The sequence below is a fragment of the Lontra canadensis genome, unplaced genomic scaffold (assembly GCF_010015895.1).
Source record: "Lontra canadensis isolate GAN:19392208 unplaced genomic scaffold, GSC_riverotter_1.0 scaffold36, whole genome shotgun sequence".
NCBI classification, from domain to species: domain Eukaryota; kingdom Metazoa; phylum Chordata; class Mammalia; order Carnivora; family Mustelidae; genus Lontra; species Lontra canadensis.
In genome coordinates, this window is record NW_022631030.1 from 6,629,235 (window position 1) to 6,655,521 (window position 26,287).

The 26,287-nt window shown below is 40.0% G+C and overlaps 1 long non-coding RNA gene across 1 annotated transcript; it reads right to left on the reverse strand.

Annotated features, from left to right (window-relative positions):
• Positions 1 to 13,287: 13,287 nt before the first annotated feature.
• LOC116874228 lies at positions 13,288 to 26,007 on the reverse strand. Its single transcript, XR_004383953.1, has 3 exons — positions 24,165 to 26,007; positions 22,934 to 23,119; positions 13,288 to 14,251 (listed from the first exon to the last, which is right to left on the reverse strand). It is a non-coding gene; the product is annotated as an uncharacterized LOC116874228 (long non-coding RNA).
• Between the last annotated feature and the right edge of the window lie 280 nt (positions 26,008 to 26,287).

A 26,287-nucleotide genomic window follows, 5' to 3' on the forward strand; every position in this document is an offset into this window, starting at 1 on the left:
TCCTTTGGATATTTTCACCAGTATCTTCATCTTTTTTTTTTTTTTTCTCATGCATAAAGCAGGCAGGAACTCACACCATTAATTTTCCTGGAATTGAATGCAGTTTAGAGACAGACAAGGGCAACAATTTTTTTTTACAAGTCTATTTCCCCTTACTAGGTGAGCACTTTGAGACCATGATCAAGATTATTCATCCATGTCTTCCCAAAATATAGTAAGTCCTCAACTAATGTTTATTGGATGAATTAAGTAAAAAAATATGTAACAACCCATTAAAATATTTTGCCAGTCAATTCTATAATTTTTTTAAACTGTTGGTTTAGCATAAAGTATTACATTGCTCTGGGCAAGCGGGTAAGTGGCTATTTACAAGGCAGACTTATATATAATTGGATATAATGTATTCTAATGATTTGAATTGATTTGGTTAGTCTAATTTGGATGAAAGACACTCAGTCCATTGGTGTTATTTATTTTCTTGGTGGTAATAAATGAAATTCCTTCTAATACCTTGCTGATGGCAATTTGTGTGTCAGACGAACAGTTGGAGCCTTTCACTTTTGCAACAATGGTTTAGGGGCAAACAATGGGACCCTTAAAAACCCATCTAATCCAGCCTTTTTGTTTCATAAACTGTCAGACGCTTCATTTTCTTTGTCCTGATGGGAAGACAAGAAAGGATAGAGGAAGAGCAGAGAGAGGACCATGGGGCTTGAGGAGCAAAAGAACTTTGAGATAATGTAAATAATAAAACTGGTATGTTGAGAAACTGCTTTCCCTCTAATCTCTTCCTCATTTTTATTTTTGGAAACATATAGCACAGAGAACCAGATAAATGACCAATGTGGAAATTCCTAATTACCTTGTGAACAGCAAGATTGTAACAATGACACAGCGTCATAACCAATTTGTAGAACTAGGTAGAAGGCTATTTTACTACAGCAGGAAACACTGGGTGACAAACTATGCCCAAATTAGTAAGTTTAGTGAACTGAAAGCCAAAGGTGGGTTCACCTTTGGTTAAAAGCTATTATTCGTGGACATAGAAATAAAATTCCAGGTCAAAGAGTTCTAACTGCTTGTGTTGAGTGGAATGCTTCAAATGAAACTTAGTTTGTATATGAAGAGTCAATGACAGCTTTTACACAAAATTAAGCAATTTTCAAATTTTTTGACAGTGTATTAATAGATCAAATAGTTCATCTTGATTTCAATGAACTGAAGTAGACTTTGGATTTTAGAAATTAAACAGATCCTTTAAGAATTCAAATAGAACCGTGACCTAGGAGTCAGGAAAGGTACATTTGAGTCTTGTCCTGCTTATTCTTACAGTAATTGCCCAGTATCTGTTTCCTCAAATGTCTTCTTTACCAAAATGAGATAATAGCACATGGATATTATGCAGACAAACAAGATCATAGATAAGAAAGTACAGCTCTAACCCTTTGGGAGAAATCCGTCATAGAAATACAAGGGGTTGTTATTTTCATTATGTCAGAATCAGCTAAAGTCTGCACTCAGTTCTAGCCATCCAGCAAAATATGAATTTGGAAATAGATTAAAGAACAGCCACTCAATAATTAAAAGTTCTAGAAATAGATGTTACTAAGGAAGATTAAAGGAACTGACATTTATCCCATTGGAGAGATTGTCAAATGGGAGGAAAATAATGGTCCAGGATTAGAGCAGTGGTTCTCTAAGTGTGGTCCCATGACCAATAGAAGCAGCATCACCTGAGAACTTGATAAAAATACAAATATTTGGTCTCTACCCCAGACCTACAGAGTCAGAAACTCTGGGGAAGGGATCCAGCAATCTGTGGTTCAACAATTCTCCAAGATGCTTCTGATGCACATTCAAGGGTAAGAACCATTTAGAGAACAGGAGTGGTGGTCTCAAGAAGAGTCGTGAAAATGGGGCGCCTGGGTGGCTCAGTGGGTTAAAGCCTCTGCCTTCGGCTCAGGTCGTGATCCCAGGGTCCTGGGATCAAGCCCTGCATTGGGGTCTCTGCTCCGTAGGGAGCCTGCTTCCTCCTCTCTCTATGCCTGCCTCTCTGTCTACTTGTGATCTCTGTCAAATAAATAAATAAAATATTAAAAAAAAAAAAGAGTCATGAAAATGAGTTGTGTTAGTCACTGGAACAGAAAAGAAGGGAGGAGTGGAACCTTGACTGTTGAATCTTCCCCCGCTCAACTCTACCAAATGGTGGCAGATGGACATGAGGAAGCATCTCAGGGGACAGATAGTGCAGAAGCCATCCAGAGAGGGCTCTTTTCTCCTTTCTTGTCTTTTCCTTTTTTTTTTTTTTCTTTCAAGGAATGTTCAGAGCCCTGGTAACTATATGTGGTGGTATCCTCAGATGGAATTTTAACCTAGGTTTATTCATAGATGAAGCCCCCAGAGAACAGTAGCATAAGAAATAAAGCCACGTGCACACACCAAACTGAAGTAACATTGGCTTTTGAATAGTTCATAATTAGTGGAAAGAGCCATAACTTTTCAGAAAATCAGTTTGAGAAAGAGAGAGAGAAATGCCAACAATAATGACAACAACAAAATAGGAAAGAAAAAGAAAGAGAGAAGAGTTGGAGGAGAAAGGAAGGGGGAAAGAAAAAAGAGCAAGAGAAAATGGGGTACAGATCAAGAATTGCCAGTTTCGGCAAAGAAGGAATGAGAGGAAGAATGAAAAGGGGACTTTCACTGTTTCTGGATAGCATTACCATCTGATAGCACAGTACAGTGGAAACTTGCTAAGAATTCTGTCCTCTGGGGCCAGACTGTGGAGCTGCTTTATCATGAATTTCAATTCATTTTAACAATCTGAATTGAGTTGAAATGCCTTGTTATGTATATTTAGGCACTTTGGTAACCAAACTCCTGAACAGGTGCCAGCCCATATTCCCCTTATGTAACGCCCTGTCCTCTTACAGAGAATTGTTACTACAGTGAGGAAACAAGTTCTTTTTTGGGACACATTTACTTTTATTTTATTTTATGTGAGATAGTTAAGTGCAAAAATGAGTGGACATATTAATATCCTTATAGACTACGGACAAAAGATTTCCAATTCCTTTTACTGGAAAGCTCTTTTTTCAAAGAAGGTTATTTATCAACCCAAACAGAGCAAGAAAGAAGAAAACCCAGTTACTTAAAACATCAACACATGCATTAGTGATCTCAATTCTTCACATATGGAATGTCCCTCTTTTGATTGCCAGACGCACAACATGGATCCCAACCCCCTTGTTATTCATCACTTATCTAGATGGCTATTTCTCAGTATCAGCAGTCATTAAGAAAAAACATATAAATGTAATTATATAAATATGAGACCAAACCAAAAAAATGTTTAAAATGTGCCAGATTAACTCACTTCTTTCTTTGACAGTTATTAGACTGATACTTTTGGGAGATGACATTTGGGATCCTAACTTCCACAAGTCACTCTACAAGGCTTCCGAAGATCTCCTCTGGGGAAGTTTGAGTCAAATATGTGAGCAAGATGACTTTGAGGGAAATATCTGATATATTAGATATCTTAATTGAGATAAAAAAAAGATACTAGGAGACAAAATAATGGGCTACATCTAAGGATGAGAAAAATGGTGTTTGACAGCAGCATGTATAAAATAGACATAAGTGTTTTAATAGAGAGTAAGATGATATGGGTCAACACTGCTAAATGGTTACCAGGAAGATTAATATGAAGCTTTATTTATAGAAATCTATTACTTGGGGGGGAAAAAATCCTTTTTAAAAAGTGATCACAAGGGACTCCTGGGTGGCTCAGTTGGTTAAGCATCTGCCTTTGGCTTAGGTCATGATCCCAGGATCCTGGGATCAAGTCTTACATTGGGCTTCTTGCTCAGTGGGGAGCCTGCTTTTCCTTCTGCCTGCTGCTCCCCCTCCTTGTGTGCGCTCTCTCCCTTTCTCTCTGATAAATAAATGAATAAAATCTTTTTAAAAAAGTGATCATCACATTCAGCTCTCCTTTCATCAGTACTCATCTAGAAAATTGCATTCAATTCTGAGTGGCACATTTTAAAAGGCAAATAGACAAATGGGAGTATAGTGTGTAGACTAATAAGAATGATGAAGGCGTTTGAAATAGTGCCACTATCTCAGGTGGGTGGGAGGGGCGTTAGAACATGCTAGAAGGTGGTAGAGCCAGGTAGCCTAGAGAAAAGGAGATTCTGGAAAGTACAGAATTTCTTCCTTTAGGTATCTGTAGAAGATAGTAGAAGAGAATCAGATTTAAACTCTGTGATCCATGGGTAAAACTAAGAATGATGGAAAAGGGGATGCCTGGGTGGCTCAGTGGATTAAGCCTCTGCCTTTGGCTCAGGTCATGATCTCAGGGTCCTGGGATCGAGCCCCACATCAGGCTCTCTGCCCAACAGGGAGCCTGCTTCTCCCTCTCTCTCTCTGCCTGCCTCTATGCCTACTTGTGATCTCTCTCTGTCAAATAAATAAATAAAATATTTTTTTAAAAAAAGAATGATGGAAAAGCCTCCTGTGATTCAGTATAAGGAAAAATTACTTAAATGATCCAAGTTGTCCACAGGTGGAATTGCTAATCCACAAAGTAGTTTGCTATAGATCTGCAGGGATAATTTAAGCAAAAGATGGACTACATGGTCCTTTGGATTCTTTATCATTGAAAGTCTATAGATCTAGAATCCAAAAGGAAATTTGGTCAAAGCAAAATCAAAAGTGCATCCTATAAACTATACTAATTTTTTTTTATAACATCTGCATCCCTGCTCTTCTCTATTAACTTGGGTAGTTAAAAGCCAATGGGATGTAATCTTGATTGCCTGGCTCTGATGGCCAAGAGGATTTGCATTCCTAAGTCCTATGGGACTGTGACAGTCAGAGATGGTTCTTGGCAGAATGCCATCCCCAGGCACTGTGCAGACAGCAGACTGGGGCACGCTGCCTGTCTCTCCCCAGTCTTTCTGTAAAGGAGGCCTTTGGAGCTATTAAAAATATAATAGGGTACTGGACAAGCACAAAATTTGGAGAGACAACAAAGAGCTTGGGCAGTGTTGAACAACAAGTTTCACCTCCTACGTGAGGCCACTCCTTCCAGACTGGGAGGTGGTTGTTTCATCTACTGCAGAGAAAACAGCACAGGGAGTCAAGCAAAACAAAGAAAAAGAAATATGTTTCAAATGAAAGAACAGGATAAAACCTCAGAAAAAAACCTTAATGAAATGGAGATAAGTAATTCACCCAATAAAGAGTTCAAAGTATTGGTCATAAAGATGCCCACTGAACCAAAGAGAAGAATGGATAAACACAATGAAAACTTCCATAGAGATGAAAAATATAGGAAAGTACCAAATAGAGCTTGCAGAACTGAAAATACATAACCAAACTGATGAGAGAGGTTTTAATAACAGACTGGAGAAAGCAGAAGAAAGAATCAGTCAACTCAAAGACAAGGCAGTGAAACTTACCCAATCAGAGCAGCAAAAAGAAAAAAAAGAATAAGAAAAAGTGAAGATAGCTTAAGGGGTCAAAAGGACAACATTGAATGGATCCTCATTAGAGGGGTTCCAGAAGAAGAAGAGAAGGCGGAAGGGGCAGAAATTGTGTTTGAGGAAATAATAGTTGAAAATGTACCTAAAATCCCTGAAATGAATATACCTGAAATGGATATGAATGTATGTACTTGAAAATGTAAGTTTCCAGAAGGAAACCAAGATCCAGATCTAGGAAGACCAGAGAGCTTCAAATAAGATGGAATCAAAGAGACCCCTAACAAGACACCAAGACACATGATAATTGAAATGTCAAAAGTTAAAGACAAGGAGATAATATTGAAAGTAGGAAGGACTTCTTAAAACATCTTGCCACAGTTACTTTCAAGATCTTTGTAAAGCAAGAATGAGTCAATGACTGTATTGCTCATTTTACAGAAGAGCCAACTTATCCATAGAAATTTTAAAGGAAATAATTATATATGGAGTTAGATCTAGAACATGGAAACTTTATTCATGACAATAAACCTGTCAGCTCTGTCTTTTGACCTTCGTTATCTGGCATGCCTTCTAAAATTCTCCCTAATGTTGACTGAGATCATTGGTTGATAAATTCAAGTTCATCAAGTGTTATCCAAAGCCATAACCCATTATTCTATAATCATGATAGTACTTTATGAGAGAGAACAAGTGTTTGCTCATATTCTAAATGAATGGGGAAGTTGTAAAGGATTCTTCTCTAGAGGTCTTCAAGATATTGTGAGCATTCTGCTATTGGCTAGGTCATACTTTTCCCACTAATGCTATCAGTTCTCACACTGTGGGCATAGTAAGAGAAAACTTTGGGAATCGGGAAATGCTGATGACCTCATTTGTGGATTACAATGCCAAGTGTATTTCTTCATTGAACTTTTGTTTTCATCACTGCACTGCTCTGAGCTATGATAGCATTCTCCTCAATGCCGTACTTGACCCCATATAGTAATAGTGGCGTACCGCTCACAATCTCTGTGGCAAGCCCCGAAATCGCTCTATGCATCAGCAAAAAACAAAAGGTCTTTTTAATCCTTGGGTTTATTACAAGTTTAACACTAGTCAGATTTACCCAATATCAAGAAATAACCCTGGTCCTTTGGCAACCAATATCTCAATAATAGTAATGATAATAATCAGAAGTTTGAAAGAAGAAGCCTCAGGTGAGTTTTGTGATGTGCTAACACAAGTGACTTAGGTAACTAGGTACAAAGGGTACAACCAGAGTTGAATTTTAGCCTCATGTCCCATGTGATTTTTTAAAAAGATATTTATTTATTTATTTATTTATTTATTTGGAGCGTGCAAGCAGGGGGAAGGGGCAGAGGGAGAGGGAGAGGGAGAGAGAGAATCTCAAGTGGACTCTGCACTGAGTGTGGAGCCTGAGACAGCATCCCTGTGATCCTTGAGGAACTCTCCTCTCCAAACGCACACCTGTCAAGGGGTCGCCAACCTGCTGAGACTCACTCCACTATCCTTGGAGCTCTGCCACGTTGTGAAATTCAGGGGGCTCCGTTTCAAACCAGGATAATAAATTTCTCAAAGTGTTGAAATAGTTGGTGGTCAATATATGCACAGGGCAAGTTATACATAGTAGGTAATAATAATCACACCCCCAACACACACACACACACACACACACACACAATCTTTTCCAGGACGGTTTGCTGGAAATCTTGGCATTGTCCAATGCCAAGTGACTTTAAAATGTGATTATCTGAGCCTCCTGAATGGGGACACAGCGAACTGGAGAAAAATGGGCATAAGATCATTTAACATTCTATATTTCGCTTGCTATCCAGTGTCATCCTTGTGGTTAACAAGATGCCAGCATTCCTAGATCAATTAAGTACAGCATCCCCTTCCCACAGCTTCCTTTATGAAAACTGAATATACTAACAAAATGTTGATAATAGCAAGGATTTAGCTAAATATCCATTTTTTTTTAATTTTTCAGAGTATCCCTATTTAAAATGTCGGAACCTAAAAATATACACAAACCAAGTGTTGATGCGTCTCAGGGCTTGCATGTTATGATTTCCTCATTGCATCTGGTAACTGCATGTTATTAGCTACACTTGGTACAACTCGATACAGCTTGACATATTCTGGGATTTATTAAAATGTAAATGACAAAGCAGAAAAGAATGTTCAGACAATTGGATTACTCCATTGACTGAATGTTCCAATACTGTATCTATTTTTGTCAAAGCCATGGAGGCTCCTGCTGTGGAATGCTGAATGGAAGATTCCATTGCAGGGCATGGGGAGAACTTGCATAAAAGAAATTGAAACCTAATCATCGAATTTTTAATTCACCTCTCCAAAAGCAACAGATTGCCAATACTTCCTAAAAGAAATTATGATAATTTTGGCACATAATTATTGGAAGATTATCATTCACAGCTATGTATTCAGCATCTATTATTGGATCTGTAACTTCATTCATGAAAACAATGTTACATTTGCTTGTTTTTGCTCTTGGCCTTGGCTTGTTTTGGTTATGAACATTATGTGATAAGCATGAATATATGTGATATGGCAGCAAATAACGCACACTGCAAGAGAGACGTTTTCCTGATGGGAACTGTTATTATTTATTCCAGAGAAGAGAAGGCTGGGAGGTAGGTGTCTTTAAGGACTTGAAGGGATTGAGTTTAGAGAGAATGGAGACCAGCTGTTCTTTCTCTCCACAGGGAACAACAGAAAATGGGATTAAACTATAGTGTGAGGGATTTGGGATCGAAATAAAACAGAATTTCCCAACTGTGTAGGCTCTCAAACACTGAAATATGTTTCAAAGGAACTATGTGAACATGAGTTTTATTCTGATGCCTTAAAAAAAGGAAAGACACTTTTTTCACTACGTGGTCTTGTATGGACGGAGAAGAGTGGACTCTGGTTCCTGGATTCTTGTGATCTATGAGCAGCATCTACAAATAGGGAGTGGTGCTTGCAAAAAGGGGTGATTTTTTTTTTTTTTTTAATGACAGATATTTTTCAGAGTCAGCTTTTCTCATGGGGCCAGACTGGAGATTTTTACCTATGCTGTGGAATGTTAAATTCAATGGAATGTCCTGTAACAAGGTGGGTAGGGACAGAGAATGTGAGAGCACCATGCACTCTTATTTTCTCCTCCTACTATCATTTTTGCTGTTCAGGAGTTCAAGTTTAAAGGCAAAATGTTCCTTCTTAGTGAGTGTGGAGTTGAACACACGCATATTGATTTTTTGAATTCATAAGACTGTGGTTAAGGCCCCTGGGAACCTGAGCTCTCTTTATAAATACAAATATAAATAAATAAAGTGTGTGTGTGTGTGTGTGTGTGTGTGTGTATTCCCAAAAAAGAAGTTGTAATCTAAAAAAATAAATCTATAGTGCTCACATTTGATGGGCAAGAAAATTTGAGTACATAGGATTCAAATTGGTCCAAAATCAGTTCTTGCTTTAAAAAAGCATGACCACAGTAGACATTGGCTGTCTCTTGACTTGAAGATAATTATATTTTCTATTTCCTCAAGACAGCTTAGTGGAGCAAAAAGAGCATGGTGTTAGAGTCAGAAACCCAGGGTCAGGTCTTATCTCCTCATGAACTGCCTGTTTGACCCAGACACCTTTGTGTTTCTTAAGTACTAGCTCATATTCTTAGGACTAAAGAGTAGAATGTAGCTATATTAGATGATTTTTAAAGTTTTTCTTTTTGATTCGAATAGGCTATCGGTCATCAATACCCAAATTTCTTAATCTTTGAGCTCATCCCAAGATTTTGTCCTCATAAATTAACAGTTCTCAACTTTGGTTGCACCTTACAATCATGTGGGGAGCTTTAGGAGAATCCCAGTTCCCAGGCCATATGCCACACCAGTTCAATCAGAGCCTTTTGACAAAAAGCTTAGGTATCCATATTTTTTAAACTCCCCAGGTGATTACAATATGCAACCAATATTGAGAACTCCTGCTTTAGGTACAAGACAGGGAGAGGAACTGAAATAATATGACTGTTTCATTATGAACACAGAAATTGTGTCCATCTCGTTGCTTCCTGTATCCTTAGGACCTAACAAAACCTCTGGGACATAGTAGGTGCTCAGAGAATGGTCAACATTTTTAGTGCACTTTGGCCAATTCCTAAATGAAATAGGGCTTATCAAAAATGGTATTTACTTTGATCATTTTCACTTTGATCTTAGTCACTGAATAGTGACTCAATTCTCTACTACTGGTTGCTAGTGTAAACAATGAAGGAAAGTGAACGAATGGGTAATCCCATCGCACTGATACAATTCAACTATCCTTGAGATCAAAGTGAGGAAATCGTCTATCATCACATCCTCCAGAGAAGAGGCCCTTTGGAATCTAAAGACGTGTCTTCGACATGACTCCACACATCTAAGTGAAAATGAATAAAATGAAATGCCTAAGAATCCAGATGTGTCATTCATTCATTCAGCAGATAATTATGAAGTGCTCACATTGCACTACACACACTGTGACAGCCTGTTTTCGACTTTATCCATGAGGGTTTTATACCAGAATTAAACCTCTCTGTCCTGGACATCTTAACATGCAATGAATTAATTTCCTTCCTATGCGCATAGTATAGTTTTCGTTATATATCATCCTTGGGAAAATTGAAAATTTGAAAATTGAAAAAAAATTGAAAAAAAAGTCACTTAATTTTTTTTCTCTGTGGTTCAGATGACAAATTCCAGTTTAGACAGGATGCAAGTCTAGGGGATTAAATGACAAACAAAACAGAATACTTGCCTTTCAGAACAGTATTATCCAATAGAAGTTAATCGATGATAGAATTTTCTAAATGTATGCTGTTCAAAGGAGTGACCACTAGTCACATCTGACTACTGAGCCCTTGAGATACGGCCAGTGCAACTGAGGAACCAAATTTTTAATTTTCTTCAATATTAGTGAATTTAAATTGCAGTAGTCACCTGTGGCAAGTATCTCCCCTACCCAACAAGGCAGGTCTAGAATTTCACATTCCCATGGGGAAGAATGGCATACAAATGATCATAATCTGGGTGATAAGTGCTAATATGCAGTAAGCACAGAATGCTAGGAAAGCTCCTACGTGAGGAGGCCCATCCTAGGGAGGGGTAGTGATGAATCAGGGTAGAAATTTCCAAGGCGAAGTGACTTCCAGAATGAGACCCGAAGACCAAGAGATGGCATCTGGAAGGCAGTGGAAAGAGTACTAAGCAGATGGTTTAGGTATGTGAGAAAGGCCAGAAGGGAAAGAGGGCATTAAGAAATGGCGAAGAGGTATGGCAAGAACCTAGAAAAGCAGTGGGAGACAGGCACCTGAGGAGTCCAGACAGAAATGTTGGGAGCCAGGATCCAGGATATGAAGGAATTTAGGTGTCACAATATTTCAAGGTTAATGGGAAACGGGTGAAAAGTTTGAAATTGTGGAATGATATGATCATGTTTGTGGTTTAGAGAGATTTCCCTGGCTGCTGCTTAGCAGTGTGGAGGGAAAAACTAGAAACATGACTCAGTAGTCCAGGTGAGAAATAAAGGGTGTCCTAACAGTCGCATGGAAGATGAAGAGAAGCAGATGTATTTGGAGACAGAAGGGGAAAATCTAATTGATTTTTCTGACAGGTGGAAGGAGAAAAGAGAAGGACCACCCCTTGCATTCTGACCTGGGTAGGTGATAGTGAGTGCCACTTCTTGAAGGGGCAATATAGGATTGTTAGAAATGGTCTCTAGATTTAAGTTTTCCCATCACATCAGACCAACTGCTCCTCGTGGATCCTGGAATTAGCTTTGATATACACTAGTGAAAACAAATTATGAGAGCTTGCTCTTCCAAGAAATCAACACAGGTTCACAGTTGATACAACATTGTTTTTATTGGGGATTCAAGGGACATATGACAAAGTCTCATAAAATGTCAACAAAGTCACATTTTGTGCTTGGCTACTCTTTAAAAAAAAAACAAACCCTGCTTATTTATGAACTCATTAATGAGAACTGTGCGAGATGTGGCCAATAATCACCATTTTGAAAACAGGACAACCCGAGCCACAAGGTCTATGTCAGACAATGCCAGATTTTGATGTGGAAATTTACAACAGTCAAATATGCAGGTACTTCCAAACACCTAGATGTTTGTCCTTAAGTAGACCCAGCTTAACTGACCCCTTCAAGATGGAAGTACCCACTGAACCTCTGTGTTATTCAGCAGACCACTTTATTAATCATTACTAAATGCCAACTAAATGCAAAAGAGCTGGTAGAGAACAGTGATATTTCCTCAATTCTAGCTTTTTAGGGCTGAAGTATCCTTGAGTTAGTTACAAGGATAAGTGAGGATTAAAATAGCAAATAACCATTGATATTTTTCAAAAACATAAGGACTATTGAAACAGTCACGTATAAATATTCATGTGGAAGCACTTAGGAATACATACTGTGCATGAAATTGGATAAGAAAATGCTCATTAGAAGATCTGGTTTGTTTAGGTGAGCTAAGAATTCCAAATAACTTAAGGATATCATTGAAGACATTATACACATAACTTGAGCCATTAATGTTCTCTGGGGATAGATCATTGACAGTTGCTACGTCAAAAAGATGCTAGTTCATAACTGGCTTTTTTTCATGTTGAGGTGGGAAGCCAAAGAGATGCAAAATTGAAGTAATCTACTAAGTGCGGTGCTCCCTTATCACCCAGAGAGAATGCCTTCCTTGATCAAACTCAAGTTCATCCTTCATTTAGGCAGGGTGGTATACTTTAAGAGCCTCTGAGAGGAAACTGGGCAGCCTGGTTTCTGGACATAGCCCTGTCAAACGCAAATGCGTGATCTTCTGTAAGTCGCTCTAACTTTGATTTGTCATCTGTAGAAAAGCACATCGCAACAGATGACCCTTAAGTGCCCCCCCTTTTTAATTCTCAAGAATTTGAGATTTTCTGCAGAACACAGTGAACAATTTACTTAACATCTGGCAAAAAACAGTAAAAGCCAAAACAAAAGCCAAAAATGCCAATAAGCTCTATTTTCCAATTCTTTCAATTTTCTATCATGAAAATTCTTTCCATCATTCTAACATGATTTGAGCAGAAAACTGAAAAAAAAAACCTGACGGGATAACTGAATAATGTAGCTATTTGTTTACCATAAAAAACGATCAAGGAATATTTAAGTGGTAATACTGCAACATTGATCACAATATTGTGACTTAGTGCTTTAGATCATGAGATTTGCAATCACAGTTCTGAATAAGAACCCTGTATATGGTAGTTTGGCTAGTTACTTGACCTCCTTAAACCTTATCTTTTAAACAAGGATAATGCCTATTTTGCAGGGTTGTTCTGAGTTGCAGGCTTAAGTGAGTTCGTATGTAAAATGCTTAACATACAGTAAGAACTCCAAAAATACCAAGTATTATTGAGTTAAGAGAAAAATCGTAAATTCTCATATTACCACCAATCACTGTCACTTGCTTTAATGGTAAATAAATCCGATGATGATTCTAGGTGACACCCAGGGTGAGAGAGAGGAGGTGTGGTGTGAAGTCCTTACTGTATATGCATATTTACACTGGCATTGAAAGTCAACTAGACATGTATAGTCATAATTCCCTAAACTCACCACATAGATTCCTTCTTCTATGGCTTTGCTCACAATATTGCATTCATTTAAAGGACTCTATTTTCTCTTTCCTTTCCATTTATCTGAATCTTTAATATTCTCCTTCTTCTTCTTCTTCTTCTTCTTTTTTTTTTTTTTTTGGTAAATAGGCTCCATGCCCAATGTAGGGCTTAAACTCACAATCCTGAGATTAGGAGTCACACGCTCTACCAACTGAGCCAGACAGGTGCGCCTAAATCTTCAACATTCTTTAAGATTCATCTTTTATTTTCCTCCTTTGGGAACTCTGTTCCCTAAACAGACTAGTTTTGCCAGATAATGGTGACTTCCTCCAAGCTCTTTCTTTATATCTTTTGTTTTGTTGTGGTCTTAACATCTATAGACCTGATTTGTTACGATCTTTTCAAAAGTTTATGTATCCCTGTAGAACTAGATTTACACTCTTCAGAAGCAATGACCATGTCTTCGGAACCTATCTTGCTTGATTAAAAGAATAGTTAATTGGTTGGTGTCAGGTGGGATACGGTGGCATTTTTCAGTTGCCTTATGAGTTTCCACCGTTATTTTAGCCTTTGGGTTGCCTCTGACTACCTTGTTATTTCAAAAGTACTTTATATTCCTTTATGTCACTCTTCAGATCAAACCGTGTGTGGGCTAGAAATCAACCTACTTACAGCATTAATTTTGTTCCTTAAAACATGAACACATTTGTGCAATTTTCTATTTTAAAAATTGGTGCATTAATAAGCATATCCATACCGGGGAGATATTTTAGAAATGAATGTCCCACTGAATTAAAATACAAACAGAGGAATACACACGAGGAAGGGAAAGTCCTTGGCTCTTTAGGAATCTAGATGTCACTGTGAAGTTTTTTCCATTTCTTGAAAAGATTGCCTCGTATTCTGGGAGTTCTATTGCCTGAAATTGCATCCTTTGGGGGTGATGCTTAGCAGGAGAGGTGTCTTCAGGTGATCATTTCCTTTGTTTCAACTTCATAGTTGGCTTGAGCATCCCCCAGTGTAGCTGTGTCCAGTGCCGTTTACATCCTTTCACTGGGGAGACCTTCCTGAGAAAGGGGACTATAGGACCAGCTGAAAGGAACGTCAACACAACTAAAAAAATAACAGAACATGTCACAGAAAAGTTATCACATTGACTCTTTTGTAGAAATAACTAAACATGAGGATCCTCGGGGGGGCATGCTATTTCTAAGTACACACGAAATGCGACATCACCACACAAATGTAGCGCTCTCTCACTGTTCACGTCGCTGGAGGAGCAGTCAAGCCACAACACTGCTTGAGTGTGCGAGCGCCCCACGCTAATCCCTCGGGGAGGAAACACTCCGTAAGAAAAGCTTCAGGTTTATCCAACAGACAACTTACTGAAATAGGACATGGAGGAAGAACGACAAAAGAACGCAGGACATTAAGGACAAATTCAAAGAACTCCAAAGACTAAAAGCAAAATAAAATGATTGTGGGGACAGAAGGGCTTAGCAATGCAGAGGCGAGTGAAGTCACTGGAATTGTTGGGAATTAATGTCAGTTTCTTGTATCTGGCTTTATAGGTCTAGTGCCTGGCTCAGAGCACTTCCATTGTGCCCCATGGAAGAAAGAAGGAAAGGAAGAACAAAAGGGAGGGAGGAAGAGAGAAGTGGAACAAGGAAGGAAGGAAGGAAGGAAGGGAAGAAGGAAGACAGAATGCAGGTGGAAGGAAGGAAAGAAAGCAAGAGAGAAGAGAAAGGTTTCTGAAATGCACACATGGCCGAGACAGAGCGTGCAGGGAGGAAAGCAGGGTGAGAGCTCATTCAGAGACTTGGAAGCCAGGAAGAGCAGGCTTGCTTAATTCAAGGAGAGATTATACATTCGGAGTGGCTCTGGAAAATAGGGCAGGGCAATTTTCAGGAGGTTTTGAGCATGTTAAGATTTAATTTGGGAAGCATGGTGGGTTAATGTGACTATTGTGGGTTTTGAAGGGAATATTAACATGATTCAGATGAATCGAGTGGAAAGGGAAACGTGGAACTCAAAGGCGTCAACCCAATGGGGTAAAACAAAACCACGCTGTAAGAAATTAAATGAAGGCAGAGGGACCAAAGAATATGGTCTTAAAATAGAAAGGCAGGTGCTTGTCTGGGTTTCTTCTGCGTTAATGCTGAAGGACATGGGCTTAGAAGTCAGATCAAGAATTTCCTTCTCCCACTGTGTAGCTTTTTTCATTCTTCAGCTGTTCCTCTTTTTTGTCACTGCCCTTCCTGAAAATGAACTTCAGCCTTTACTGTTTTAGCAGCAAGGCAAAATACGTTAGTAAATAAGGCACCTGGAGGTGGAATCAAATATAACCTTGAAAGACAACTGTTGGTACAAACGGACTTCGGATTCAAGGGTCTTGGAGTTGTTCTTCTATTTCTGTATTTGAGAGTAGCTTCAAAAATTCTTAAAGCTGTAAAAACATTTAGAGACCAACTAATCCAACCCACTCATTGTGCAGAAAGGATATTTGGAGAGAGCTGTATTAATGTTTCTTTTATTCTACGGAAGTTGTTATGAATGAGATATACTTTGCAGGTGGATTTTAATTTAACTAAAGCCTTTATTGTCAGGCTCTTCATTATGCCAGCACAATGAAGAAGCATAATGAGTTACACACAGCCAAAAGGATATACTACCCCATATCACAGATCTGCCCTAAACACTTGGAATATATTGAAGATGGGTCTCTGGATGGCAGGTGTATTTGTTTTCTAAAACCTAATCAATAGCCCAGTGTTACATATGGTTAACAGGTATTTTTCTGTTCTGATTGAGCGTGCGACACCTGATCCTGGGTGAGAAATTAAAAATGTATCTTACAGATTTTAGAACCATATTTTGTGAACATGGATTGGGAAGGTGGGGTGCAGAGCTCTTGATACACATGGGTAAGACTCATTTGTGAATAAATTATACTGTTCTTGGAGTCAGGAAGGATGCTGTGCACAATTTTGTGGTGACCCCTGTGGGCAGTGTCATAATGGAAAGTCCTTGTATACATGAGCAAATGAAAGGTAAAGCAATGCATTGCTTTGGGGGTGTATAGATACAGCCCATGCAAAATGTCCCTTTTATTAACATGGGCCCCATCATTAAAATATATTTTGCAGAATAAATAGTAGAAGAATATGAACCACCGTATCTTGGTGTCTATTATGAGTTCAATGTTTAACAAATCAGGCTTCTTTGGGGCCTCTGCCTACTTAATTGGAATGAGTAATATCTTGTATCATCTCAACATGAGCCTCCCTTGAAATCCTTTCTGTCTCCCCAAAGTATAAGCATAAATTGGGACCCTTGTGTAGCCTGGCTCAGGGTCCTTCTGTGATCTGATGGTAATGATTCTCCAAATTTGCATCAAGAGCCTCTTCACCTACTGGGCATATAGCAAGTGCCAAGCACCAGGCTGACCAATCCACTCACTGTTTCACTGCCTGGGTTTTTCCAGCTCCTTGGTGGGGAGGGGGTCTTCAGTCCAATGGAACACCATGTTGAGACACCAAAAGGGAAGTTGATGTTAGTGTGTAAATGACCTAAGTTAGCAGAGTTTCAGTGATTCAGCATGCACCATGCAAAATGGGGGGAAAAGTGGAAAATAAGTTGTTCATTACGATTTTGGTTACTTTGATTAAGTTAAAATGATCTCTGCCCAAAGCCATTTCCCTGGCATTTTATCTCATCCCAGTAAAGGAAATGGATTTCTTATGAATAAGATTTACTACTCTAATATTCTCCATTACTTCACCAATTGTCCAAAGTCTGAATGAAGACTAAATCCGTCAAGAGCAGGCAATATTTTACAACTAATTCAAGGGTCCACAATGACAACGTTCTTAGAGATCATTACTTTCCAATATCTGGGTCACACACGTTCATTCATTCTTGCACGACAGCACAGACCGTAGAGCTCTTGTGTTCTTATATTAATTAGCAAGGACTTTTTTTTGAAAGCTGATTTTAAGAACATTCTACTCAGGAGCCATTTCAAACGATGAGAAATGCCCATGGGAAAAAAAAAAATCTCAAGTAGGCAACATGTAAAGCAACACACAACTCTGTGCACATTAGTATAATTACACATTGCAAATTATATCGGATGCATCTAATATCTAATTTTTTGAAAGCTGATTCCACTTGAGATTTCAATAACAGCATCAACATTTTGCAGGTGGCTCCCTCTCTATAGTATCCAGAGGGAATTATTCCTCTAATGCGCTTACAACCCTCAAGTAAAAGCCGAAACTCTCCCTGAAAGGACCAATGAACAATGAAACCGGGAATATTACCTTGATAGATTAGGCAGGGGAGGGGGGCGATTCCACCAAATATAATATTCAGCATGGCTATTTGTCCTATGCCTTCTGTGCATAGGATCCTTATTTGCGTCAAGCAAGAAGCAGCAAACTTAAAACACGATCCTTATTAGAAAATGTGGAGGCGGCTTCATACATATATTCTGAGGCAATGATATGAAAAGCGAAGGGGCTGACGAATTTTTAGAACACCTGATAAAAGAGAAATGTGCAACCGAACGGAGGATTACACCTTTGACCGAAAACAGAGAGCCCTACGTTAAATTCTGCTCTTCTAGAACACAGGATTAATTTATCCCAAAGAGGGTGCCAGATCAAAGCTCCATTTTGAGGAACAGGCTTTTGTCCCCATCCTTCTGTATGAATCAATCCATTATCAAATAACCAAATATATATTTGTGATCTGGGAGAATGGGGCATATTATTCAAGTTGATTGGATCCATTTTCTTGATTCCTCCTTAAAGATCTTTCTGCTAATTAGTCAGGGTTACTATTGAATTATTTAATTATCTGCACTTTTGTGCAATGAAATATGTTGTCATATCACATACTTTATCATGCTACTGCTGTTCACACTTAATGATGCCTCTCTAGTTAGCAGTTTCCTTTGTTCTGCTCAGTAAGTGGTTTTAGAAAGGGGGTGGGCTGGGAAGGAGGAGCCTTGGGGTTTGTAAAATAAAATCATACATTCCTGGTGCACATGCAAAACTTTATGCATTTACATGAATCTCTTTTTAGAAATTAAGTTGCAATTCCATTTGGAATAAGCGAAGAGGCACATGTCGGTGGCTTCGAAGGCAGCTGGAACGATATTACTATACCTTGGACATCTCTCCAGTGCATTTCCACTGCAGTGCAATGGGGAAGTGATTTAATTTTTTTTTTTTTAATCAGCAAGGAATGTCTTTAACAAGGAAGAAGTAAATTATGATAATTACTCTGAATGGTCGGATCCTTGAGCATTACTAATTAGCATTTATTGCCTGGATTATAGAACAATACATGTGAAACCGAACTGCGACTGCTCTTTTATGTTGAAGAACTGAAAAAGGCAATGGAGCAAAGAAGGCAGTGTCGTCAGGACTAGTCTGGTGCTTTGCCTCTCCTTGAGACTGGGCAGAATCCCGCACTTGTGAAATACACAAATGTGGCCCTCGGTATCTCTGGCCCATCCATTTTTTGTGTTGGGCACATATATACGTATGATATCATAGTCATGAGAGACTAATGAGGGAGAAACATTTTGGTTATGATGTCATTTGGGGACAGTTTTACCCATTGTGAGAGTTTAACAATAACGGGCACGAAACTCGCCGTTTCAGAAAATATACATTCTTCTGTAGGAATTTTGGCTTAAAAAATTGAAACAAAGAATTCAGTTCTTAGTGGAAAAAAAAAAATTCACGTTCACCTCCCCACTTTCTCTTAGAATGACCACAGTTGCAAATAATTGAGAAGTGATTGGTGTGTGGCATGAGACCGGTTTTTGTTGTTGTTGTTGTTGTTGTTGTTGGTTTTTTTTGGCATAAGCCATTTGTAATAAAATAGATTCTGAAATTAGAAATAAATGAGATATTAATCAACAGGGCAACATCAGTCATGTAAATAAATGCCACTCAAATAATCTGGCAACTGAAATTGCCAAATAACCCAGTAGGTAGAAGAGAAAGAGAGGAAAATTAACCATCCATCACCCCCGCCCCGCAGTCTCACGGGTTCCTCCACACCCCACTACAGCAAATGAGAAAAGGACATGGTAAAATATAAAGCCAGTACTAAATACAGTCACTAGTCTTCCCAATACCTTCCATGGATTCCACGCCCCCCCCCACCCCGATCCTTTTTAGTTTGAAAGAATTAAGTTTGACTAAATCTGTGAGGAGATTAAACAGGCTGGTGATAAAAATTAATTCTGCTGAATGAGCAAATGCATTTGGATGGCAGAGATGCAAATAAGATAATACTTTTCTTTTCCTTTGACATACCAAGCGGATTAGTTTAGAATGTTAAATTTGATTTTATTAGAATATATTAGCAGTGTTTTAATTAATACCAATCAAACATTTTCTTTCCCTGGGGCTTGATGTGTTCCTAACGCTTTCTAAATCATCTGTTTTTTCTCCATCAAAAACCACCCCCCTTCCAAATTACCAAAGCCTTTTGTTACGTTCTTCATCATTTTACTGTATTCGACAGAAAACTGTTTACCTAAAGGTGTCTTGCCCATAAAATTAGCTCCCAGGTGCTGGATTTAAAATGAGCACTGTTCATTAGTCCTGTTGATTTTTTTTTTTTTTTTAAGTAGAATTAGAGACTCAAAAATAAACATCTTCTGTGTTTTTCTTTTGGGGAAAAATGTTGCAAAAGGAGTTTTGGCTGGTTCGTATTACTTGGCTTTCTTCTCAGTGGAGCTTCCTAGAGCTGTTAAATTTCCAACGGAATTGGGTTTGAGCTGGAACTTCTTTGGAAACAGAGGCAAAAAAAAAAAAAAAAAAAAAAAAGGAGGAGGGGGAGAACCTAGTTAAAAATATGGTGAACCAGTATGCCTTGTGAACTGAATTGTAACTGTGTGTTCCAAGGAGGTGCTGCATTGCCCTGCACTCATTATCCACGCCTTTTCTCTCAAGCTTCCTGTCCTTCTGTGTCCGAAAGCTCCAGTTCACGTCTTTTTCTTTTCTTCCCGCAACGCAAACCGCCCCCACCCCAATTCCCCGCCTTATTTTTTTTTTTTATCTGCCAAGCTGGATTTGCACTTTTAAAGATCAGTATCAATAATGCCCTGCTTGTTTCGGTTGCGTTCCCCCTTTAAAAGACAGCGCTCTCTAATTGATGCGTCTGGGCTAGTCTAGACTGGTAGTGATTGAACCAACCACCAATTATGTTATTCATTTCACTGAACTTTGCTGATGGGCTCCATGAGGAAGAAGGGGTGTTGAGAAACCTGCCCTTAACACTGGAGCAGTCCCCGCTGAAATACAAAAATCCCGTGTGCCGTTGTGCACTCCCCAAATGCCCGTGTGATCGGTGGTGGTAGCAACCTCAGGGCATGAGCAATCCACTTGAAAACATGTGAAAAACCGAAAGAGTGCCTTGGAATACAAACTGTATCACTTGTATTAAATTACTATCCTGTTACCCTTCAAAATCGCAGAAGAATGATATCCAGCATGTTTTTATTGGCCCGGGCATACATTTTCATAGAATTAACTGCAGATACATTTTGACTTAGTAAAGCACCAAATGTTTTGCAAACAGTTGATATGAATCATGTGATAACATATATCCATAAGTTAAATAGACCCCTTTCCACAATTTCCAAATACCTATGCACACACATCCGCTAAGATGGGGAAAAATCATTAATAAATTGTACGGAAACCAAAGGATCACTTGAAAATCAAGTAACTCTTTTCTCTGAAGCATATCCAGGCTACCAAAGGCTGGAAAATAATATTTAAATAGTACAACTACACAAGAGGTTTCAACAAAAGGCATGGTTCAATGGTTGCACGGTTCATTTTCTCGAATCAGTTTTCTGATACAAAATGGTTTCTTGACCACGATTTGGAGTCATTGACTGAAATTGCAATAAACACTTAAAAAAAATGCACAGGAAAAGAACAGTTTCCTTAACCTTCGACTACACGTATAAAATGAGGTTACAGCCAATATAGAGTCTTTAAAGGAAGAAAGCATTTGAAGTCAGGACTGATTTAGGTCTTTTCCAAAAATAGAAGATAAGTGTTGGCTCAAGGATACCAAAGCGGTTTAAATAAAATTGTATATTGGAATTTTTCGCAACAAAGGAAAGGTAAGTTCCTGCTTCTCTTCTTCAACTATGAGACAGATCTGAATCACTAAAATAATTCTGTCACGAAAAGTTACGTTTTCAGAAAACTGCAAACTAGGTAAACAATTACCTTCAGAGAAGATTATTTTAAATATACAGTTTGGCATTATAAATAACTTTGCTGGATTGAATTTAAATCCTGATAAATTTTTTCCAATCTTTAAATGAAGAATAATAGGCACTGATTACTCCCAAAGATACAATAATTGCATATGTATGTGTGCCCTTGTTATTTCTTTCCATTTACGTATTTAGAAAATATATTTCCAATCCCTATTGCTTTTAAACTTGCGGTGTATAACATTTTAAAACAGACGCCCAGCAAGGAGGCTACATCGCTCCTCTTATTTTTTTAAAATCTTGCAAAGTAATACAAATTGAATCTTTATGAACACCGTAAATTTCATCCTCCGCGTAGACTAGCAAGAGAAGAATTTTTAGCCTATTAATCTTTTAGCCCAAACTACTGGTTTGCCCCCATCTGCGTCTGCGTGTTCGCTGTCTAGCCATATATGACACATACATGTGAGTACTGAATGTGTAACATGTCCACATGCCCATTTTAATTGGACACAATTTTAAGATTAACTGTTGAGTTTAAAAGTTGGAGGCACGGGGCATGCTGGGACTTCAGCTAATATGTTCTGAGGTCAAGCACCAGGTACTGAGCTGTTCTTGTTACGCTCTGATAGTACTGCGTGTTGCTCTCAAGAAACAGACCATGGGAGAGGAGTTCCACAAGCCTCGGGCACCGGTACTGACACACACACAGAGCAGCCAACGCGCTCCTCTAACAGAATGTATATATACCTACTTGAACAGAAATCCAGGAGCTGCCACTTTCTGGTCACCTGACCGCATCTAACAATGCAAACCTTAGAGGTGCACTCAATCACTTCTGAAAACTTTCTTTTCTTTTGTTTTTGCTTTAAAGAAAAAAGTTCCACCAAAGGTCCAGGATGACAAGGCACGACTCGCAGCTCCCAAGAGCCTAACCCGTGGATTTAAACGGTAAACATCACAAGTTAGGGTCTCAGGGATTGAGAGGAGCGCAACAAATTGTTCCTTCTTGAGACAAAGCAAAGCAAAACGAGAATGACAGGCAATTTCTGTTCCAGGTTCATGACCAAAAGGCACCAAACAGGTGGCAGGCAGGGTACTCCCTCGCTCTCGAAGCTTCCTTAGGTCACAGAATTCAGAGTCCATGTAAATAGAATATATTCATACACACACATACGCAGGATCTGTGGACATAGATACATACCTGAACACAACCACCGCGTGTCTATCACAGAAAACTCTTGGAAGCTTTGGGCAAAACAGTTTGACTAAAATGAAAAATAATGTGCATAGCCCGAGAGATGCTGACGTTTTTTTAAAACCAGGGTCTAAAATAAGGATAAAATGCCCTTTCAAAGCTTGAACTTACGACCAGCGCGGCTGACGGTAAGGAAAATATGAGGCGGCTCTTTCCCTCTGGCCAAGCATGCCGCATGCAAAATCACAGACATCAGGCTTTCTTTCGGAAGGAGAAAACCAAGAAGGAGGGTTCGGAGGCCATGAAAGTATAAATACGAACAGCGTTTTAAACTCACCCTTCGGAAGCGGAGCGGGGCTGCAGCCTCCCATGACACCATTCCGAGCAAGGGGGGGAAATGCGAGCTCGCAGTGCGCTGGCCTGGGCGAGGTGTTTCAATAGAGGACCGACCACGGGGCGGGGAGGGGAGGCGGGGGCAGGAAACGCTACACCAAATCTAGAGACTGTGACTCTGTAGTTTATGCTTTGACGAGGGAGGGGAAAAAAAAAAAAGGCAATTTGGTGGACGTGCAGGGAGGGGCTGGGACGGATCAAATTTTGAAAATATTCGGTTAAAATTTTTTTTTAAAATGCTTTTCTCTTTCTCTTTCTTTCTCTCTCTCTCTTTTTTTTTTTTTTAAAGAATGAGAACCCTCCCCAGAGCTGCTTTTAAAAAATTTCTTCCTTCTTCCTGCAGCGTGCACTTTGCCAGTCGGTCCTGCGAACGGGGCCTCAGCTGCATCAGCTGCTTGGCTGAAACCAAGGCCAAATCAGGCAGAGGCAGCACCGGGCTGTCATTTGGGAAGCGAGGTGGGAAGGGGTGGGTGCAGGCTGGGGAGATCCGTCTCCCCCGCCCCACTCCCGCCGCCAAACCTTTGGAGCCTTTTGCCAATATTTCAGAGGAATCCGAAGCCCAAGTCCCCTCCATCTTCGCAGAACCTACCGGCTCTGTACCTGAGAGTGGCTTTTCCCCCGTTCTGACTGGAAGCAGAGCTTTTCTGTGCCAGGGGCTCCTGTGTCGCCTCCAAAATCCAAAAGGAAGGGAGGGGAACTGGGTGGGTAGATGACTCTTTTAGATTTTTTCTTCCCTCTTTTCTCTTTCTCTTCCTTCCTCTCTCCCTTTCTTTCCCTCTCTTTCTCTCTCTCTCTCTCCTCCCTTCTTCCCTCCCTCCCTCTCTTCCTCCCTTCTTTCCTTCCTTCCTTCCTTCCTACCTTCCCTCTTTTTTCCTTCTTTTATTCCAGCCTAAGCAAGGTAGATGGCTGGCTAGTCAAAGAGAATGACAAAGCAGCCCCTGGGAGGAAGGCATTGGAAGGGCCTCCGGCACTTGGTAAAAATGCTAAATATTTCGTGTATATTTCCATATGCAGCTAAAAACCATTAAAGCTCCAGGCTCTTCCCCCGTCTCCCCCCTCTTGCAAAACAGAATCCTAACAGCCAAGACAGCTAAATTATGCCTCCTTTACCTCTGCACAGGGTCTATTCAGCATCCCCACCCCCCCATCTTCAAGACAACTTTTTTTTTTCTCACCTCTGGAGGTTCTTCTCAGGCACGATCCGGTTCAGTTCAGGGTTTCTCCTTTCTCCCTCACTTTCCTTTTCCTCCCAGAAAAGCTAGTCCGTCATCAGCCTACCTTGCTTCTCTCTCTGTCTCAGCCTCTCTCTCCCGTTTTCTTTTACTATTAAAAATAATAATAATAATGGCCCTTTCGACATAGCAGCATGAAGTGGCTGCCTTTGAGAAAGCACATTTAATCTTTGCTGGCTCCCCTAGGCTTCAGTGAAGAAGGAGAAGGCAAGAAAAAAAGGGAGAGAGAGAAAAAAAGATTGTAAGGGAGGCTGCTGACGGACAGCAAGCATCAGGCACAAATCAGCGACAAGTTGAATTTTCCTAGACCACACTGCCCCCTTTCTTCTCGGCTCTCTCCCTGGGCTCCTGGAAAGCCTGAGTGTCTGGTTACAGGGTCTCCTTTTGCCAACCATGGTGCAGATTCCTCGCATGCTTGCTTCAATCTCTGGCAGAATAAGGAATCAATATCCCCCTCTAATCACCTTTCGCTCTTCCACGGCTTCCCTCCTTTTCTGAGAATCCACTTGGCTCTCCCCGCCACTCCCCCGCCCTGCCAGGCCCCTCCATACAAAGCTTGCCGTCCTGTCATTTCCCACTTCCTTCCATATCTTGGAGACAAGCCTCCCTTCTAATATCCTCTCGCGCTCACTCCCTCTCACCGTTGTATGTCTCACCCTGACTCGCAGCCCCGGATGCATGAAAGCATCTTTCTGACTACTAATGAGACCAAAAATACACCAGCAGGTCAGGGGGAAGGCCAGACATTGTATTATACAAATACAGAAAAATCCTCAGCCTGCTAGACCCAGAGATCAGGTATCACGCTTTCTAGAAGGGAGGGAAAAAAAAAAGGGGGGGGGGAAGGAGTGACGAAGAGAGACCACAGTGCAGTTCTCTGCCTAATTGTTCCGCATCCCACGAGCATCTAAAACACCTAAGCATGTTGGAGTGCATGTGTACGTTTCCTGCATCTTGGTGGGTTTTCTTCACGGACGGAAAGTCAACAGTGCCCAAATACTTCTTTGAAATCGGCATGTAGAGGGATAAAAGAGCAGGGATTCGAATCTATATTTAAAATACGCACTTTCTTCGGGCGTGAGATGACTACAATGCTTGAAGTCTCTTTCCTTTCAACGGGAGGCTTTGCTTGCTGACTCTGTTTGCTGTATGTACTAATTTACCACTTACGTGCCCGTGGATTTTGAAATGAACTCATCAGTCACTGTAGCTCATACTAACCCTCTACTTCCACTGCAGACATTTTCCTTCTTTCTGAAGGGTTTCTCCTCAAATGTCCATCAGATACATACACACTCCATTGATCAGCCTAAAGCCCCTTGATAATGATAAGTAATCATTCCGATGACAAAAAAAGTGGCACAAGATAAAAATGAAAGACATCCTGGCTTGAAGAGGGGAGCCTCTCCCATCATGTCTGTTGGCGTGTGTTTTCAAAGCTCGGCTACACGATGATCCCGGAAAACAGGTAGCTCCTGATAATTGGGGTCTCTACCTATCTATACACACAGTGGGTATATGGCCATCTTCACCGATTTTCCTGGCTAGAATCACGCAGACAACGGGCCTGTGTGAAGTGTAAGGCTGAGTTCTGTAAATAGCAAGAAAGGGAGGGAGGCATCTGAGGATGCAGGTTTCCTCTAAGTCGATGTTTTTTAAAGGTAGCTTCTTTGTGCTCAGTTCAGACACTGTGCTTTGTCTCTCACTGTGAGACCTGCAGAAGCACAGCTGGAGGCCAAGGAAAAGGAGAAGGAAAAACACAAATGAGGAGACACAGAGAGAGGAAGAAGGGAAAGGAGAAGAGAGGAGAGGAGGGGACGGGAGGGGAGGGAAGAGGAAGGCAGGGGAGGGGACGGGAGAAGATATCCAAGCAAAAAGAGACTTATAATCATAGTGTTGGATTCCCTTTAATACTTTTATTTTCTTTCCTTTTTTCTTTTCTTTTCTTTCTTTTTTTTTTTTTGTCATTATTGGGAAGGAGAAAGAGATGGTTGGCAGGCTTGGGGACTGGGTTAGAATCTTTTTCAGATTTGGCTAATAGTGTGTTTGCACTAGACTGATGAGAA